The 21,795-nt window shown below is 35.3% G+C and overlaps 1 pseudogene; it reads right to left on the reverse strand.

Annotated features, from left to right (window-relative positions):
- Window positions 1-21,795, reverse strand: part of LOC132018696 (tigger transposable element-derived protein 1-like) — a 103,408-nt pseudogene that overhangs the window by 40,606 nt on the left and 41,007 nt on the right.

The raw sequence follows: 21,795 nt of genomic DNA on the forward strand, positions 1-21,795 counted from the left end.
GCCAGTAAAATAAAGCAATGAAGGCATATGAACCTGAAAGATTGAAATAAAACTGTCCCTCCTTGCAGATGACATGATTGATGATTATCTTTGTAAAGAATCTCAAGTATTATAGAAAACAAACCAAAAAAGCGAAACAAAAACCCCTCTTAAAGCAAATAAATGAATTCAGCTAGGATGTAGGGTACCAGACAAACATACAAAAATCAAATGAATTTCAATATACTAGCAATGAGTGTATGAATAACAAGATTAAAAATACAATGCCATTGACCATTGCTTAAACAGAATGAGATGCATATAAATCTAACAATACATTTCTAAAAAGTTAGTAGAGGAAATCAAGCATATTTAAACAAATGAAAAGGAAGACCATATTCATAAATTGGAAGGAAGCCTCAGCATAGTAAAGTTATCAATCATCCCTAAATTGATACAATGCTTTAATACAATTCTTAAAAAAAAATTCCAGTATGATTTTTATGTGTGTGTGCGTGGGTGTAGACAAGCTTATTCTAATCTTTATATGGATAGGTAAAGAAACTAGAGTAGCTAAAATAATTTTGAAAAGAAAAAAAAATAAAGTGAAAGGAATCAGTCTTCCTGATAACAATACTTACTACATAGCCATTGTAATCAAGATTGTAGAATTGGCTGAGGGACAGATAAATCTATCATTGAAACAGAATAGATATCCTGTAATACATTTACACAAACATGAGCAAGTGATTTTTAACAAAGGTACAAAAGCAATTCAACAAAAGAAAGGTAACCTTTTCCACAAGTAGTGCTGGAATAATTAGATACGTACAGGTAATACATTCATACCTAGACCTTAATTTAAACCTCACACCATATATAAAGTTACTTGAAATAGTTCCAAGTTCTTCACATCCTTACAACACTTTTTATCTTTTTTTTTTTTTTTTTTTTTAAGTAACAACCATCCTAAAGATATCTCATGTGGTTTTGATTTGTATTTCCCTGAAGATTAGTAAGGTTGAGAATCTTTTTAAATACCTATCATCCATGTGTATGTCTTCTTTGGAGAAATGTCTATTTGGTCATTTGCCCAGTTTTTAATTTTTTTTTAATTTTTAAGATTTATTTATTTACTTGAAAGAGAGAGCGAGCTAGAATGCATGCAGGAGGGTAGAGGGGCAGAGGGAGAGAGAAAGAAAAACTTAAGCAGATTCTGTGCAGCTCAGAGCTCACCCTAGGGTTCAGTATGATGACCCTGAGATCACGACCTTGAGATCAGGACCTGAGCTGAAACGAGGAGTAGGATACTTAACCAACTGAGCCACCCAGGCATGCCCTTTGCCCCATATTTTAATCAGGTTATTAGTCTGTAGGAGTTCCTTATCTGTCTTGGAAATTAATGGATATACACATTACAAATATTTTCTCCTATTGTGCTGGTTGCCTTTTCACCCAATCAGTTATTTCTGTTACTCTGCAGAAGCTTTTCAGTTCAATGTAGTCCTACTTCTCTGATTTTGCTTTTCTTGCTTATGCTTTTGGTGTTATATTGATATGCCAGTTATATATGTTATATATTAGTGTGTATATATATATATATATATATATATATATATATGCATGCTAAAAAGTTATCAACTACCAATACCTAGTCTTTTTTCCCCTCTATCCCCTTGCTCTACAGTTTCTAACAAGTCTACCAAGGGCTGTGGTGGGGAGGGAGTAGAGGTCTACCAGGATAATCAGGCAGGACAATTAAGAAAATCTGTAATTTTTTATTTATTTGTTTTTAATTTTTGCTACACATTCTCCTCAGCTTACTCAAGTAAACTGCGCAAGATTTTTGTATTTAATGTGTTGTCATCAGAGGTTTTGGTGAGCGGTACCTGGATGGCTCAGTCATGACCTTTGGCTCGGGTCATGATCTCAGGGTCCTGGGATTGAGCCCCATGTAGGAGTCCCTGGTGAGCAGGGAGTCTGCTTCTTTCTCTCCCTCTGCCTCTGTCCTTGACTCATGTCTCTCTCAAATAAATAAAATCATTAAAAAAAAGTTTTGACAATAAAACTAATTTAAGAACTTATTAAGTAAATAATTTCAAATTATACATATGTTGAATATGTATAATTCCATGAGACTTAAATGGGATGATTTTTATATGGTATGTATTTATCAATCACTACTATAGTTTTAGATATTGTTTGTGCAGTGACTTTTTCTCTATCCAACATGTTAGGTCATATTCTGTATTAGTTTATTATATCTGTCATAACTAATACCACAGACTGGACAGCTGAAACAATAGAAATTTACTTCTTCAACTTCCTAGAGGTCTGAGATCAAGGTGTTTCTAGAGTCTGGGATCTCTCTGGGATCTCTCTCTGCATGTCCTAATCTCCTATTTTTATAAGAGCACCAGTTGTATTGGTTTAGAACTCACCTCAATGGCTTTATTTTTATTAAATTACCTATTTACAGGCCCTGCCTTCAAATATAGTCACATTACGAAGTCCTGGAAGTTAGAACTTCAACATGTAAACTTTGGGGACACATGTAACCCCTAACTCTCACATGCTTTGATACCTTCAGTTACTTGTCATAAGAAACTGATTCAGTTTAGGAAAGTTATTCCTGGTTTGCGGTAATAAGCACATTTTCAAAATGAATCTGAAATCAAGTATTATTTGCTCCTACAATTAGGGTTATAAGTAGCCTGGCTTCTGAGTGTAAGGAAAGCAGTGGATCAGGTCTACTACTTGCTTTTCCCATCTAGAGTCCTAGCCTTCTTCCCCATCTTCCCAACTCCAGTTTGTAATTTTCTCTACAATTGTACTCACCATTTATATTTCTCAAGGATAAAACAAGTACCAAGCCATGTGTCTCTAAAATTTCAGGACACACAAGTCATGTGTCTGAGAGATCTTTTAAAAGTCTATCTCTTGACTTGAGATGAGAATGCCCTCCACATAACCCTGTCCATTGGAGGTGTTGTTGAGACTCACAGCACACTCATAGTGCTTTCTTTTCTTTCTTTCTTTCTTCTTTTTTTAATTTAAATTTTAGATATTTAACAAACAGTGAAATATTGGTTTCTAGATTAGAATTCAGTGATTCATCACTTACATACAGAATTCAGTGCTCATGATAACAAGTGCCCTCCTTTATATTCATCACATATCTAATCCACCCCCACCCACCTCCCTCCATCAACGTTTCTATCATTAACCATCATTAACCATCTCTTATGGCTTGTTTCCCTCTCTCCTTTTATTTTCTTTTCTCCCTTCCCATATGTTCATCTGTTTTCTTTCTTAAATTCCATATATAAATGAGATCATTTGGTATTTGTCTTTCTCTGACTTACTTATTTCACTTAGTATAATACACTGCAGACCCATCCATGTCATTGCAAATGTGAAGATTTCATTCTTTTTTAAAGGCTGAGTAATATTCTCTCTCTCTCTCTCTCTCTCACACACACACACCCGACATCTTCTTTATCCATTCATCAGTTGATGGATATCTGGGGTCTCTTCATAGTTTGGCTGTTGTTGATAATGCTGTTATAAATATTGGAATGTATATATCCCTTTGAATCTATATTTTTGCATCCTTTGGGTAAATACTTAGTAGTTTATTTGCTAGAATGTAGGATGGTTCTATTTTTAACATTTATGGACTCTCCATACTGCTCTCCAGAGTGGCTGCATCAGCTTGCCTTCCCATCAGTAGTATAAGAGGGTCCCCCTTTCTCTACATCCTTGCCAACAGCTGTTTATTCCTGTATTGTTAATTTTAGCCATCCTAATGCATGTGAGACAGTATCTCATTATGGTTTTGGCTTGTATTTTCCTGATGATGTCTGATGTTGAGCATCTATTCATATGGAATGTTAGCTATCTGGATGTATTCTTCGAAAAAACTGTCTATTCATGTTTTCTCCCCATTTCTCAACTGGGTTATTTGTTTTTTGGGTGTTGAGTTTAATAATTTTTTTATAGATCTTGGATACTAACCCTTTATTGGAGATGTCATTTGCAAATATCTTCTCCTATTCCCTAGACTGCATTTTAATTTTGTTCATTGTTTTCCTTTGCTGAGCAGAAGATTTTTATCCTGATGAAGTCCCAGTAGTTCATTTTTGTTTTTGTATTCCTTACCTCCTGACATGTATCTAGTAAGAAGTTGTGACAGGTAACGTTAAAGAGGTCTCTGCCTGTGTTGTCCAGGATTTTGATGGATTCCTGTCTCATATTAGGGTCTTTCATCCATTTAGAATTTATTTTTGTGTAGGGTGTAATAAAGTGGTCCGATTTCATTCTTCTGCATGTTGCTGTCCAGTTTTTCCAGCACAATTTGTTGAAGAGCCTTTTTTCCATTGGATATTCTTTCCTTGTCTATTGAAGATTAGCTGCATATAGTTGTTAGTCCACAACTGGGTTCTCTATTCTGTTCCATTGATCTTTGTGTTTGTTTTTGTGCCCGAACTTAAATACATAGTGGTTAAAAGACATCTTGCTAAAGAATGAATAGGTCAACCAGGAAATTTAACAAAAAAACAAAAACAAAAATAAAAAAAAAAACCCAAAACCAAAAAACAAAACAAAACAAAAAAGAAAATTTAAAACTGGAAGGAAATGAAAATGAAAGCACAACAGTCCAAAACCTTTGGGATGCAGCAAAAGCACTTCTAAGAGGGATGTATATTGTAGTACAGGCTTAACTTAAGAAACAAGAAACAAGAAAAATCTCAAATACACAACCTAACCTTACTTCTGAAGGAGGGCATAGCAAATAAAGCCTAAAACCAGCAGCAGAAGAAAAATAATAAAGATTAGATCAGAAATAAATGATATAGAAACAACAACAGCAAAAAAATTGGAACAGATTAATGAAACCAAGAGCTTGTTCTTTGAAAGAATTAATAAAATTGATAAACCCGTGGCCAGATTTATCAAAAAGAAAAGAGAAAGAAACCAAATAGATAAAATCATGAATGAAAGAGGAGAGATCCCAACCAACACCACAGAAATACAATGATAAAAGAATACTCTGAAAAACTATATGCCTACAAACTGGGAAACCTGGAAGAAATGGACAAATTCCTAGAAACTTACAACCTGCCAAAACTGAAATAGGAAGAAATAAAAACTTGAACAGACCCATAATCAGCAAAGAAATTGAATCAATAATCAAAATCTCCCAACAAACAGAAGTCCAGGGCCAGATGGCTTCCCAGAGGAATTCTACAAAATAGTTAAAGAAGAGTTAATAATTATTCTTCTCAAACTGTTCCAAAAAATAGAAATGGAAGGAAAACTTCCAAATGCTTTCTATGAGGCAAGCATTCCTTAATTCCAAAACAAGAAAAAGACCCCACTACAAAGGAGAATTACAAGTCAATATCCCTGATGAGCATGGATACAAAATTCTCCATAAAATACTAGCAAATTGAATTTAACAGGACATTAAAAGAATTGTTCACCACAATCAAGCGGGTTTATTCTGGGAATTCAGAGGTGGTTCAATATTCACAAAACAATCAATGTGATATACCACATTAAATAAAAGGATAAGAACCCTATGATCCTCTCAAAAAATGAAGAAAAAGCATCTGAAAGAGTGCAACATCTTTTCCTATTAAAAACCCTGATCCACATAGGGATAGATGGGAACATCTCAACATCTTTAAGGCCATATACAAAAGACCCACAGCTAATATCATTCTCAATGAGAGAAAACTGAGAGCCTTTCCCCTATGGTCAGGAACAAGAGAAGGATGTCCACTCTCACAATTACTATTTAATATAGTACTAGAAGTTCTAGCTTCAGCAATCAGGCAACAAAAAGAAATAAAAGCCATCCAGAGTTGAGAGTAAGAAGTCAAACCTTCACTCTTTGCAATGACAGGATACTCTATGTAGAAAACCCAAAGAAGTCCATCAAAAAAATTGCTAGAACCCAGACATGAATTCAGAAAGTCGCAGAATATAAAATCAATGTGCAGAAATCTTTTGCATTTCTATACACTAATAAAGAAACAACAGGAAGAGAAATCAAGGAATTGAATCTTTGCAATTGCACCAAAAACAATAAGATACCTAGGAATAAATCTAACTAAAGTAGTAAAAGATCTATACTCTGAAAACTATAGAATACTTATGAAAGAAATTGAAGAGGACACAAAGAAATGGAAAAGCATTCTATGCTCATGTACTGGATAAACAAACATTGTTAAAATGTCTATATTACCTAAAGCAATCTACACATTTAATGCGATCCCCCTCAAAATATCACCAACATTTTTCATAGAGTTAGAACAAACAATCCTAAAATTTGTATGAAACCACAAAGACCCCAAATACCCAAAACAATTCTGAAAAAAGAAAAAATAAAATTGGATGCATCATGATTCTGGATTTCAAGCTGTATTACAAAGCTGTAGTCCTCAAGACTGTATGGTACCAATAACTCTTTTTATTATTTTTTTAATTAAAAAAATTTAATTTATTTTCAGTGTAACAGTATTCATTGTTTTTGCACTACACCCAGTGCTCCATGCAATCTGTGCCCTCTCCAATACCCACCACCTGGTTCCCCCAACCTCCCAACCCCCGCAACTTCAAACCCCTCAGATTGTTTTTCAGAGTCCATAGTCTCTCATGGTTCATTTACCCTTCCAATTTCCCTCAACTCCCTTCTCCTCTCTAACTCCCTTTGTCCTCCATGTTATTTGTTATGCTCCACAAATAAGTGAAACCATATGATAATTGACTCTCTCTGCTTCACTTATTTCACTCAGCATAATCTCTTCTAGTCCCGTCCATGTTGCTACAAAAGTTGGGTATTTATCCTTTCTTCCTTTCTGATGGAGGCATAATACTCCATAGCGTCTATGGACCACATCTTCCTTATCCATTTGTCCGTTGAAGGGCATCTTGGTTCTTTCCACAGTTTGGTGACCATGGCCATTGCTGCTATAAACATTGGGGTACAGATGGCCCTGCTTTTCACTGCATCTGTATCTTTGGGATAAATACCCAGTAGTGCAATTGCAGGGTCATAGGGAAGTTCTATTTTTAATTTCTTAAGGAATCTCTACACTGTTCTCCAAATTGGCTGCACCAACTTGCATTCAAACCAACAGTGTAAGAGGGTTCCCTTTCTCCACATCCTCTCCAATACATGTTATTTCCTGTCTTGATAATTTTGGCCAGCCTAAGTGGTATAAGGTGGTATCTCAATGTGGTTTTAATTTGAATCTCCCTGATGGCTAGTGATGATGAACATTTTTTCATGTGTCTGATAGCCACTTGTATGTCTTCATTGGAGAAGTGTCTGTTCATATTTTCTGCCCATTTTTTAAAATGATTGTCTGTTTTGTTGAGTTTGAGGAGTTCTTTATAGATCCTGGATATCAACCTTTTGTCTGTACTGTCATTTGCAAATATCTTCTCCTATTCCGTGGGTTGCCTCTTTGTTTTGTTGACTGTTTCCTTTGCTGTGCAGAAGCTTTTGATTTTGATGAAGTCCCGAAAGTTCATTTTCACTTTTGTTTCCTTTGCCTTTGGAGACATATCTTGAAAGAAGTTGCTGTGACTGATATCGAAGAGGTTACTGCCTATATTCTCCTCTAGGATTCTGATGGATTCCTGTCTCACGTGCACATGGAATGTTCTCCAGAATAGACCATATACTGGGTCACAAATCAGGACTCAACTGATACCAAAAGACTGAGATTATTCCCTGCACATTTTCAGATGATAATGCTTTGAAACTGGACCTCAATCACAAGGAAAAGTTCGGAAGGAACTCAAACACCTGGAAGCTAAAGACCACCTTGCTTTAGAATGCTTGGATCAACCAGGAGATCAACGAAGAACTGAAACAATTCATGGAAATCAATGAGAATGAAAACACTTTGGTCCAAACCTATGGGATACTGCAAAGGCAGTCCTAAGGGGGAAATACATAGCCATCCAAGCCTCCCTCAAAAAATTGAAAAATCCAGAACACACCAGCTGTCTCTACACCTTAAAGAACTGGAGAATCAACAACAAATCAAACCAACATCACACATAAGAAGGGAAATAATCAAGATTAGAGCTGAGATCAATGAGGTAGAAACCAGAGATACAGTAGAATGTATCAATGAAACTAGAAGCTGGTTTTTTAAAAGAATCAATAAGATTGATAAACTATTGGCCACATTCATCCAAAATAAAAAGAGAGCAAGAAATTTTCTCTTAAAAAATTCTCTCTTTTAAATTAATAAAATTATGAATGAGAAGGGAGAGATCACAATGAACACCAAGGAAGTAGAAACAATCATCAGAAGTTATTATCAACAGTAATATGCCAATAAGCTAAGCAACCTAGATGAAATGGATGCATTCCTGGAAAACTACAAACTCCCAAAGTTGAACCAGGAAGAAATTGACAACCTGAATAGACCGATATCTCGTAACAAGATTGAAGCAGTGATTAAAAACCTCCCAAAAAACAAGAGCCCAGGACCTGACGGATTCCCTGGGGAATTCTACCAAACTTTCAAAGAAGAAATAACACCTATTCTACTGAAGCTGTTTCAAAAAATTGAAGCAGAAGGAAAATTTCCAGACTCTTTCTATGAAGCCACCATTACCTTGATCCCCAAACCAGGCAAAGACCCTATCAAAAAGGAGAATTTCAGACCAACATCACTGATGAATGTGGATGCTAAGATTCTCAACAAGATCCTAGCAAACAGGATCCAACAGCACAGTAAAAAGATTATCCACCATGACCAGGTGGGATTCATCCCTGGGCTACAAGGATGGTTCAACATTCACAAATCAATCAATGTGATAGAACAAATTAATAAGAGAAGAGAGAAGAACCACATGGTCCTCTCAATTGATGCAGAAAAAGCATTTGAAAAAATCCAGCATCCATTCCTGATTAAAACACTTCAAAGTATAGGGATAGAGGGAACATTCCTGAACTTCATCAAATCTATCTATGAAAGACCCACAGCAAATATCATCCTCAATGGGAAAAAGCTTGCAGCCTTCCCGTTGAGAACAGGAACACAACAAGGATGCCTACTCTCACCACTCTTGTTCAACATAGTATTAGAAGTCCTAGCAACAGCAATCAGACAACAAAGAGAAATAAAAGGTATCCAAATTGGCAATGAAGAAGTCAAACTCTCTCTCTTCTCAGATGACATGATTCTTTATATGGAAAACCCAAAAGACGCTACCCCCAAACTATTAGACTCATACAACAATTTTGCAATGTGGCAGGATACAAAGTCAATGTACAGAAATCAATGGCTTTCTTATACACTAACAATGAAAATACAGAAAGGGCAATTAGAGAATCAATTCCATTTACTATAGCACCAAGAACCAATAAGATACCTGGGAATAAACCTAACCAAATAGGTAAAGGATCTGTACTCAAGGAACTACAGAACACTCATGAAAGTAATTGAAGAAGACACAAAAAGATGGAAGACCATTCCATGCTCTTGGATCAGAAGAATAAACATTGTTAAAAAGTATATACTGCCTAGAGCAATCTATACTTCTTTTTAAAAAAATTTATTTATTTATTTGACAGACAGAGATCACAAGCAGGCAGAGAGGCAGGCAGAGAGAGAGGAAGGGAAGCAGGCTCCGTGCTGAGCAGAAAGCCTGATGTGGGGCTTGATCCCAGGACCCTGGGAACATGACCTGAGCTGAAGGCAGAGGCTTTAACCCACTGAGCCACCGAGGCGCCCTGCAATCTATACTTTTAATGCCATTCCAATCAAAATTCCACCTGTATTTTTCAAAGAGCTGGAGCAAATAAGCCAAAAATTTGTATGGAATCAGAAGAGACCCCGAATCACTAAGGAAATGTTGAAAAACAAAAATAAAACTGGGGGCATCACATAACCTGATTTCAAGCTTTACTACAAAGCTGTGATCACTCAGACAGCATGGTACTGGCATAAAAACAGACACACAGACCAGTGGAACAGAGTAGAGAGCCCAGATATGGACCCTCAACTCTATGGTCAAATAATCTTCGACAAAACAGGAAAAAATATCCAGTGGAAAAAAGACAGTCTCTTCAATAAATGGTGCTGGGAAAACTGGACAGCTATATGTAGAAGAATGAAACTCGACCATTCTCTTACACCATACACAAAAATAAACTCAAAATGGATAAAAGACCAATGACTCTTTTTAAAGATCTTCTCCAAATGTCCAGTCCTTTTCAGTTTTTCCAACCTTTTTTATAGACTGAAATTAATAGTCTGCTAAGAGGAAAAACCCCTAATATTCTGATTTCTCCTTTTTTTACATCCTATGTAGTGATTTTACACCTCAAATTAGAATGTGGCAACTTTTGTTTGGGGTCTTCAATGTAATTGAAACACTAGAAATTTCATTTTAAACATTTTGCTTTATAAGAATTATGATGCCATAGGATTTGTGAATTTTTCCAAACCAAATGTTAAAAAAAAGAATAAAATAAATAAGACATACCCCTTCTCACTGCTATGCATTCATATGTCTAAGATAAATTTCTAAATAATAAAATCAGTATGTCATAATTTAAAGTTATGGAGAAATTATTGGTTAAAATGGAGATAAAAGACTCAAAACGTCATATTTTGGGGATAAATTTTTGGAAAAAATTAAGAAAGATGGAAATTGCCACAAATTTACTAATGAGTACAAAGATTTTACCTCTTCTAAGTCATTTGAGAATAGTAAGCATCATGGAAGTAATTGGAAGCTTAGTTCATGAATAAAACAAAGCTTTGATACTCAGTCTCCCTCTGAGATAAATTCAGAAAATATTCATATTTAGAATGCAAGTTAGCAGTTTCCAGGACCCATAACCAGTGACAGAAATGGAAGGAGAAGACATGGTCTTGCCCACTTTTTGTTACTGAAGTCTGTGTGTCTATACAGAGTGGATCTTGCAAAGCACAGATGGTTAATCATTTGCAAGTATTCTCCTTTATCTGGGAAAATGTCACTCTTATTCAAACTCAAAATGACACTAAAAAATGACAAAATGACAATTTGGCAACCCAACATACCTATTATATACTCCCCTCCTCAAAAAAAGGAAAGAGAGAGAGAGGGTCTGTTTAACTACTCATTCACTTACTCAATTCACACATCGCTACTAAATACCCATTGCATGCAAGGCAGGCATGAGACACAATAGTGCTAACCAGAAGCATGTTTAGACCTTGGTTATAAAGTAGTGTGTAAAACACAGATAACTTGTCAGGCATTTGTGATTGATTTTCTCATTTAATTCTGTTTTTTTATACCTTCAACTCAGTCATCTAGAGTCATCAATACCTTTCATTTCTGGGTTCAGCATTGTTTTGCTTCTGGATTCTGACCAAGCAAGACCATATTCAGAAGTTCAATGGTGGAGGTAGTGGAGAAGGGTATTAAGAGTTATCATTATTACTCTAAGGCTGTTATTTTGGATATCAAGGAAAAAACTCTAGACACCTCCATCATCACTAAACCATAACATTCCCTTCATATTTTCAATATTTGCTTTACTCTGATAACTGAAGGCTGTCTTGTTCCCCTGTTCATATTCCAGCTGCCTGTGTACATGGAATTTACTTTTTGGAGTTTGCAGTCAGGTGGAAGAGAAAGTTTTATCTTTGAAAATAAATTGAATAGATATGAAGATAAAAGGATAAACAGATTATAGATAGGAAAGTAGATAATAGATATATTACACATGAGTTGTTTACATATTGCTCCATGGAACAAGAGGTAACTGTGTCTTGAATTCATCAATGCTATAATCTTTATGGTTGCTACTTGATTGTTTTCTAAGAAGGAGAAACTGTAAAGGAAATGAAACTGCTAAAATAAAGTGTGCTCTAGGCAACCATGAAAAAACTTAAAGCATTTTATGATTAAATTACTTAATATTTTCTACTTAATTTCAGAATTCTATAGGGGCCATGGAACATATATTTAAAAGGTGTGTGAGGGACACCATTCATTAAAAAACAGGAAAAGGTAGTGGAAACTTTATTAAAAATTGACTAATAGGCACTCTAGATAATTGAAATGACAGCTTGTTTTGACAGCTGCAAGCAAAAATCTACTTGTTCAAAACAGTGAGTGTAAATCTTTTTAATTTCCAGAAAGAAAAATGATGTACAGGTTTAACTTAATTCAGTCAGCTCATAAAGTGTAATAATAAAAGGTAACTCTTCACCTGACTAGTGAAATTCTGGTAATTGGAGGTCCTGCCAATCACTGCACAGTGGGGCTGGATGTGAAGACCTTTGAAGGCCCTCAAGTGGAAGAGTTAATTTCCTCCAAGATCCTCAAGGAAACTGAAATAAACCCAGGAGCAACCAAATATCCCCAGAATAACCTTTTAAAATACCACTTAGTATCAAATTTGGGGATCATGAAACACTTCCAGAAGTGCTTTGTCACCCAAATCTCCTAACAAGTAGAAAGAAGTGGAAACACATTCATCATCTATGCCATGGCCCCCATAGGTATTTTGTAATTATGCTGTAAAAGCTAAAGAATAAAATTAAAAAAAAAAAAAAGACAGTTAAGTTTCCTAATCAACAAAACAAGTCAAATCTCGGGTCAAGAATAATCTGTGCAACATTAAAGTGCACCAGTTTTCCTTAATTAAGACATGGCTGCTTGATTTTATTACATTTATACCCATAAAGGAAATAAAGAGAGCAAACAAAGCAGTTGATGAATCAAATCCTGGCTTTTCAAACTCACTTTATATCTGATTATAAAAGGCAAAGTGGAGCTTAGGTATCCAGCCTCAGGATCTGAATTTCATGCTCTCCAGATATTTTTATTTTTTTATTTTATATTTATATTTTATTTTATTATTTTTTGTTTTTAGATTTAAATAGTCATCTTATATGAGACACAACAAGCTAAGAATTTAAATTTCACTTTTTATCAGTTTTGATTCTCCTCTTGCTAAGAGAGCACACAACTGAACCCAACAAAAACTAAAACCAGTTCATGAACGGGATTTGATTGTGTATTTTTAGACTTTATCTACACTCTATGTGGGAGAGTTTGGTATAAAATACATTTGTTTAAAATGTTACAGAGCATAGAATTGCCAGGAACAATTTAAGCTCCATAAATGTTTCCTCTAAATTGAATCCAAGATGGCTGAGAATCTTATAACACAGTGTGGAATCCAATGCTTAGTTTTTAAATGAAACAATTTAAAAAATTGGAGCATTGCCATCATTTACAGCCATCAGGATCACTGTCATACTAGAGAGCCTTGATTTCTCTTCATTCCTAGCTCAACCACACTGAAAGTTTTACTTAAAATCCACACTGTGAAGCAGAAGGCTGAAAAAGTACATGATTTAGATCATCTCAGTAAATGGTCTTTTTTCTTCAGAGGTAAATCTGTTCCCTTACTTAAGCTATAGCAACCTTTTGACCTTAGAAGTGAAAATGTTTCCAAAGTTAAATTTCATAAGTCTTTTTTAATCAAGATGTATTCATTTCTTTGTTCATAGTTAAAGATTTACATTGTATATGTTTAATATCTTATGTGTAAACAAGGGCCATAAATTATTGATTAGTTAATATGGTCTATGAATGAATGCATTTTTCTCAAGGTAGACTGATTTTATTATTAACAGAAGAGAACGAATCTAAATCCTTAATGTCTGTGAGGCGTTACACAGGAAAAAACATTTTAAAATTTAATAACAACAAGAGGGAATGCACATGAAGTTAGATTGTCCCTGGTGAAAGTGTATTACATTCAAAACTTTTATTAATACAAAGAATTATTAATATATTAAATGGTATTAAAATGTACAGCCACATTTAGATAGATAGATGTTTTAATACCTATTTAGTCATTATTCAGATAAAAATTAATTTTTAAAAATACAAAAGCTAATGTTTATTTCAAAAAGCAAAAATGGGGGCTCCTGGGTGGCTCAGCGTGTTAAAGCCTCTGCCTTCAGCTCAGGTCATGGTCCCAGGGTCCTGGGATCGAGCCCCTCATCGGGCTCTCTGCTTGGCGGGGAGCCTGCTTCCCTTCTTCTCTCTCTGCCTGCCTCTCTGCCTACTTGTGATCTCTATCAAATACATAAATCAAATCTTTAAAAAAAAGCTTTAAAAATATTCAAAAATGGAAACTAGGAGCAAAGAGTAGATGTACACAAATACATGTATAATACATAAAGATGAAGTAAGGAATTTAATTGATACCAAACCTAGTCTGGAAATTCCAGAATGCAGAAATTGACTGTTGCTTCATACTCAAGATGACAGTTAAGATTAAATACAGAGACAGATGAACCCATGGAATGGGGAAACAGTGGTAATACTTAACTGTATAGTATGTCTAATATGTGAAATGAGGACAGGGAATAGGTTTGCATTGATAGATAAAGTACACTGTAGCCTAAAAACACAATTCAGGCAAAGAATGGCGGCAAACACAAGAGACATTCTTCTATTGCAAGACTTGGACACATCAAAGGGCACAGTAGGGAAACTCAAATACTAAATAAGAGACTGTGGAAGCGTCCCATCAATGATAATTAGGAACTGCATTTACTATTCATAATTATCATTTCTATTGAAAGAAACAACTAGGCCAGTCAGCCTTTCTTCCTTCTCTTCTTTTCCCCACTTTCACAGCCAATATAAAGAGTCAGGCGATAGAAACATTAAAGCTACACCTGGAGCATAGCTGTGAAGATAATAGCTGACTTTCCTGGGAGGTTTAGAATGAGTGTGCCTTCAAGAGAAGCAGTAAAGGGATTGGCATAATTTTAGAACTCTCTACCAGACCAAAACAAAGAAAAGAAAGCAAAAAGAAAAGAGTATACTAAATAATTTTTATACTAAAATAAAATTTGTCACTATGTTTTCATTTTCAAGCTGACCATTTTTGAGCCCTTACTCTATACGAGATATTGGTCTAAATGTATTGCATGTAACTCACAACAACACTGTGTTGAAGATTACATTATTTATCTTTTTCAGATAAGAGGCACAGAGAGAATAAGTAAGTTAGACCAAGTCATGGAACTTGTCAGTGGCAGAGCCAGGGTTTGAACTGAACTGACTTGGTTCCAGAGCCAATGTGCTTACCTCCTGCCCTCTGCGGTTTCTCATTTGTGATGCTGAGGAAGGGGCAAGTCCAAGATAGCCTTCCACTCGCCCTAACTTCACTTTCTAAAAATGAATTATGCACACAAAAGCCCCTTAACAGACCCCCAAATCATTTTGAACCTTCTTTTAAAGAGAAGAAAACTTTAGGAAGTAAAACTGCCCAAAGAAGCCTTTCTTCAGGGCACCTGCGTAGCTCAGTGGGTTAAGCTGCTACCTTCGGCTCAGGTCATGATCTCAGGGTCCTGGGATCGAGTCCCACATCGGGCTCTCTGCTCAGCAGGGAGCCTGCTTCCTCCTCTCTCTCTCTCTGCTTGCCTCTCTGCCTACTTGTGATCTCTCTCTGTCAAATAAATAAATAAAATCTTAAAAAAAAAAAAAAAAAAGCCTTTCTTCAGCAAACCCAGTCCATTTTATAGACATGGATGACTCAGGAAGCATCATTAACTGTTTAATGAAAACAGTACAAAAGAGAAGAATGGAGAGACATAGATCTAGTGAATATTCTCACAGGAAAGTGATTATTTGGGGTCAGAATAAAAACATAAGAAAAACAAATTTTTATTCATAGTCTCTCATGATATATAAAAATTCAACAGACTATTTTATTCATAGAATAAATAGCCACTCCTATGGGAAAGGTGCCAAAGCAGAACAGACCAGGAGGTGTCAGTGGAAATTTAAAATGTGACTGATAATTATTTCAAGTCACTAGAAATGAAAAATAAAATGGAATTTCAGAAGGCCAAATAAGTAATCTGGAAGATCAAAATGTGGAGATTCCTCAGAACAGGGGAAAGAACAAATTTATAATAATTATTTTAAAAAGTATGAAACAAGACAAAAACTTAAGAATTAAGGAAGGAATGAATAAGAATGTCAAACAACCACTTGGGAATTCCAAGAAAGAAAACTGACCCTCACCCTACAAAAAAAATAAATTAATAAATTAAATAAGTAAATAAACAGATAGATAAGGCATTCATTGTTATTTAAAGATTTCTATTACTATTTACAACTCAGTACTTAATGAGTTAGATGAATGAATAAACACATATTCACTAGTTGGTAAAACAAAAATTTCAAGAATGAAGCTAAAAGCCTACCAAAAGAGAAAAATAAAATAAACAAATCATGTAATAAGTAGAGAACCTATTGGCTTTAAATTAGCATTAAAAATGCCAGATATGAAAACACATTGGAGTAAGGCATTCAAAGGTCTGAAGGAAAAGTTTCCTGAAGGTAGATGTTTACACTGAATTTCTCATTAATGAAGAACAAGGTAACATTAAAACATTTCAATACATACACTTTAATATGTAATAAAAGCTTGGCATCCATTTGGATTTAATGAAAATATTAAATATATACTATAGCATATTGTATTAATATTATAAAGAATAATGTGAAATATATGAAACATTATTCCCATGAAAAGATATCCAAAGAAGATAGCTGTACATAGTCCCAGGAAGTATTACTGCTTAACTTAAAACAGGAAGTTGAAGTCTTCATGGATAATAAATACCTTTAATAGGAAAGTGGAATACAACAACAAATATTTTGTTAAGAGGCTAGCTCTTCATGTTCTTTCCTATCAACAACAAAAAGGCAGAATTGCAAATTAAAGTTAAGAAAAACAAAACTATTATGACCTTAATAAGAAACAAACTAGAATATGATACAGTTCATGAGCATTTGAAAGGAGAAGGCATCTGACATTGATGCTTTGACAATTCTTTGAAGAACAAAGTTTAGGGTAGAGATTTTAAATCCTTTCCTAAGCTCCAGCTGTACTACTGTACAATTAAAAACTTGTGTACTTATAAATGTTAGTAGCTTTCACAATTCAATCAATCAATAGGCACAGTGCATTGAAGATTTAACTGTAGGAAAATAAGAAAAGTGAACAGATTCAGCAACTCTGAAAACATCAATGTGATTACATAAATAAGAGGAATAGGAAAATGAAGTAAGGATGAGGGATGTACACCTATGTCGACTCCTTTATTTTACATACTATGAAGTCAGTAGAAAATCTCTAAAGATCATAGGTTAAGGAAATAGAAGTGTAAAACAGAAAATATAAGTTTACCACTAAATTATTTAAAACAATAACGGATATTGAGAATCAGAGACATGTCTAAAGTTAAATCAAATGTGACAAAAGCTTGAAATACAGTAGAGATTATAATCATGGAAAAATTGGATTAGAAACCATAAAAGACTAGGAATAGGAGTCTTGGTGGAATTGGGTGTTAGGCTTCTCATTTTCTTTTTTGTAATATTTTATTTATTTAGGGCACCTGGGTGGCTCAGTGGGTTAAGCCTCTGCCTTCAGCTCAGATCATGATCTCAAGGTCCTGGGATCCAGTCCTGCATTGGGCTCTCTGCTTGGCAGCGAGCTTGCTTCCTCCTCTCTCCCTCTGCCTGCCTCTCTGCCTACTTGTGATCTCTCTGTGTCAAATAAACAAATAAAATCTTTAAAAAAAAATTCTAAAAAAAAAGATTTTATTTATTTATTTGACAGAGAGAGATCATAAGTAGGCAGAGCAGCAGACAGAGAGAGAAGGGGAAGCAGGGTCCCTGCTGAGCAGAGAGCCCAATGAGGGGCTTGATCCCAGGACCCTGAGATCATGACCTAAGATGAAGGCAGAGGCTTAACACACTGAGCAACCCAGGTGCCCCTGTGAGCCTTCCCATTTTATACGCTGTTTCACTTTTTGAAATTGTAACTACAGTTGACCCTTGAACAACACAGGTTTTAACTGAGTGGGTCCGCAAATACCCAGATTCTTTTTCAATAAATATAATATTGTAAATGTGTTTCCTCTTTCTTATGTCTTTTTTAATAGCATTTTCTTTCCCTAGTTTACTTTATTTGCAAGAAGGTGATTATTCTAAGTGAAATAAGTCAAACAGAGAAAGACAATGATCAAATGGTTTCATTCATATAAGGAACATAAGGAATAGGGTGGAAGACCACAGGGGAAGGAGGGAAACCTAAATGGAAAGAAATGAGCAAGGGAGACACCATTTGAGACTGGATTCTGGGAAACAAACTGAGGGTTACAGAAGGGGGGGATGAGGTAACTGGATAATGGATATTAAGGAAAGTATTTTCAGATGAGCATTGGGTGTTATAAGCATCTAATGAATTGTTGAACATTACATCAAAAACTAGTAATGTACTATATGCTGGCTAACTGAACATAATAGAAAAGGAATATAAAATGCAAGACATATAGAAAACATGTGATAATCAGCTATGTTATCTCTAAAGCCTCTGGTCAGCAATAGGCTATTAGTAGGTAAGTTTCTGGGGAGTCAGTTATATGTGGACAGGAGGTAGGGTCATCCAACTCCTACAGTGTTCAAGGATTAGCTGTACATGGGTGGACCTACACAGACAAACTAGTGTACATAATATCTATTTTTATAATTATCTATATGATTATCTGGATAATGAAATCCAGAATACTAGCCACTATAACTGCAAGAAAGAGAAATCTGTCTTAAGCAAAACAGTGTTGTCTCACCTCACTGAGAAGTCTAGTGACGAGTGGGCTGGACCTTGTTTCTCACGTAATACCATCCGTTCCTGACTCATAGTATCTTGGTATAAATTTAATTTTCAAGCTGAATGTGTCTACAGGATGGCAAAATGGCCACAAAGAATACCAAGCTTATGTTCGGTCTACCAAGCAGCCCAAAATTCCAGTAGTCCCATTATAATCCAGTAGTTCTGCAGATAATCCCAACACTGACTGTCCTTGATTAGATTAATGAAAATGATAACTAACATATATTTATCATTTACTAACTGTTTGATTTTGTTCTAAATCTCATGGAAGAGAAACAACTAGCACAGGGTTTTACTGCTAGTGAGTGTTGGAGCTGGGATTGAACTGGAGCAATTATACTCCAAATCTGGTGATTTTAATCAATGTTTCACATACTCATAGCTGAACTAATTACTGTAATCTGTTGATCAGGCCTAGGTCACATGTCTACCTCTACAGTGGAATGATGTCAGGACCATTGAACCATCTGGACTGAGAATGGGACAGGATAGTTCCTCTAAAATTATTAGACAGTTTAAAAAAAAATATTTCAAACCATCTGCCAAAAAAATGGGGGGTGGGTACCTGGACATTTCCTTTGGTTAAGCTACTGACTCTTGGTTTCAGTTTAGGTTGTAGTCTCAGGGTCATGGGATTGAGCCTCAGGTCTGGCTCCCAGCTTAATGGAAGTGTGCCTAGGACTCTCTCCCTCTGCCCCTCCCCCTTGCTCTCTCTCTCTCTCTCAAATAAATAAATCTACCTTAAAAAAAGAGAGAGAAAAGATGAAGGATGCGAAGCTAAAATAAGAAACCAATAAATGAGGAAAAAGGACAGGGATAGAGAGGAAAAATGGGAGAATTAGGGAGAAGAAGAAGAGTTTAATGCAGGCTGGCTTCCAAAAGACTTTCCAGTTTCTAACTCCAGGCCCTTATGGGTCACTAATCCTCTGATTCTGACATTGGTTTGGTGATAGACTAGACCCCCTTGTCATCCAATATTATTTTATTTTGCTTAAGCTAGTTGAATAAGTTTCTGTTTTTTTGCAGCCAGTGTTGATTACATTATTGGAAAATGTTCTTGGCTCTTATAAGTTTGTAAAGGATATGCCTCTGGGGTAGAATATGAGATGCAGAGAAATATTTGTCTATCTGTTTCAGGACCTCTTGTGTTAAACTGTTTTTAAAAAAGTTAAAAATTAAAGGTAATGATTAAAAATGTTAACTCCATAGTGAGATAAAAGTGACTCTTAATCATTTCTTTATTTACTGCATCGTTTATATATTCTGTGTTTTTATGTTGAGAAAAATATGTATTAGAATATTCTATAATGATTTTATGTATTTGTAAGCTAAAGAGAAATGAACTATCAAACCATGAAAAGACAGGGGAAGACTCTTCAGCACATATTACTAAATGGATAAAAGCCAATATGAAAAGGCTACATATTGTATGATTCCATCTATAGGACATTCAAGAAAAGATAAAACTATGGAGATGTTAAAAGGCAGTAGTTGTCAGAGGTTGGAGTTTGGGGAGGGATGAACAAGCAGAGCCCAAGTGTTTTAGGGGAGTGAAAATATTCTACATGATACCATAATGATGGTTATACTGCGTTTTACATTGGTTTGGACCCATATGATGCACAACACCAAGAGTGAATTCAAATGTAAACTATGGGCTCCAGGTGATGATGATGAGTGTGGGTAGGTTCATCGATTATAACAAATATACCCTTTTGGGGGGGGGGGGGGTGTTGATAAAAGAGAGACTATTCAAGTTCAGGGGCAAGGGGTATCAGAGAAATCTCTATAGTTTCTTTTCAATTTTGCTGTGAACCTTAAACTACTCTAAAAGATTGTCTTAATAAATACATAAATAAAAGGGGCCAGGCCAGTGAATGCAAGTGGGTTTTTACATCTCATCATCAGTACAAGTGAAACATAAGCACATCATGTCCATCTGTAAGTAAAAAATACAAACATGTCGTTTCGACATATCAAAGAACAGTGCATAGTAACATATTGTCTGGTGTTTTTTGGCTATTGGATTGGACAGTTAGATACATCTAGTCTGAATCCCAACTCTTTATTTGCAAGGGAATCTTTAAAAAGTTACTTGAGTTTCTTTATAGTTTACTTTTTTCCATCTACAAAAGTAGATATGTAGGATTATCATGAAGATTAAGTAAGAGAAAACATACAGAATATACAATCTTATTTATTTATTTATTTATTTATTCATTTATTTAGAGCAGAGAGAAAGATCACAAGTAGGCAGAGAGTCAGGCAGAGAAAGAGGGGGAAACAGACTCCTTACTGAGCAGAGAGCCCCATATGTGGCTTGATCCCAGCTCAGACCTGAGCTGAAGGCAGAGGCTTAAACCACTGAGCCACCCAGGCACCCCAGGTTATACAATCTTAATTCAAAATAAGGTCTTAAAAGTGTTTGTTGTTCTAATTTTCATGAAGTGGAGTAAAAGGGTAAATTCACAATTCTTTCCTAAGTGATCAGATCCTTAATAGGAAAAAAAAAAAATCCAAGAATAGTCTACATCACTACATCTGGTCATATTGCCACATACATGTTATTTATAGACCAAACAAAACACAGATTAATGTTTTGTGTTGTGTGTCCTTGTATATGTAAATTCTAAGTTTTGAATTATAACAAGGCATAGACAGTTGTCAGGAGCTGTGAAGATGGAGGAGGAAAACACGAGACAGACGAGAGAGAGAGAGAGAGAGATCCATCCTCAACTTCCTGAATAAGTCATTGTGAAGTCCCCATCCTGTAGAAGAAAAATAACCTTTAGCTTCTTATTACACTGCAAATTTAACCTTTAATTTTGCCAGAGCAAAATGAACACTAAATATTTCTCTAATATATAAATTTCATTCTTTTTGACTCTGTGAAATTTATCATAGTTTATCACTTGGATTGTTTCATCATTCCTTAGCATCTCTCCCCATATCATTCTTGATTCTTCTAGGTCCTTTTCCATAGCTACAGTGATCCTCAGAAGGAAATGTAATCATCATCTCCCCTGCATAAAAAGAATTGCTTTAAGAATAAATAACGTTACCAT

Source organism: Mustela nigripes, chromosome 5 (assembly GCF_022355385.1).
Source record: "Mustela nigripes isolate SB6536 chromosome 5, MUSNIG.SB6536, whole genome shotgun sequence".
Classification (NCBI taxonomy): domain Eukaryota; kingdom Metazoa; phylum Chordata; class Mammalia; order Carnivora; family Mustelidae; genus Mustela; species Mustela nigripes.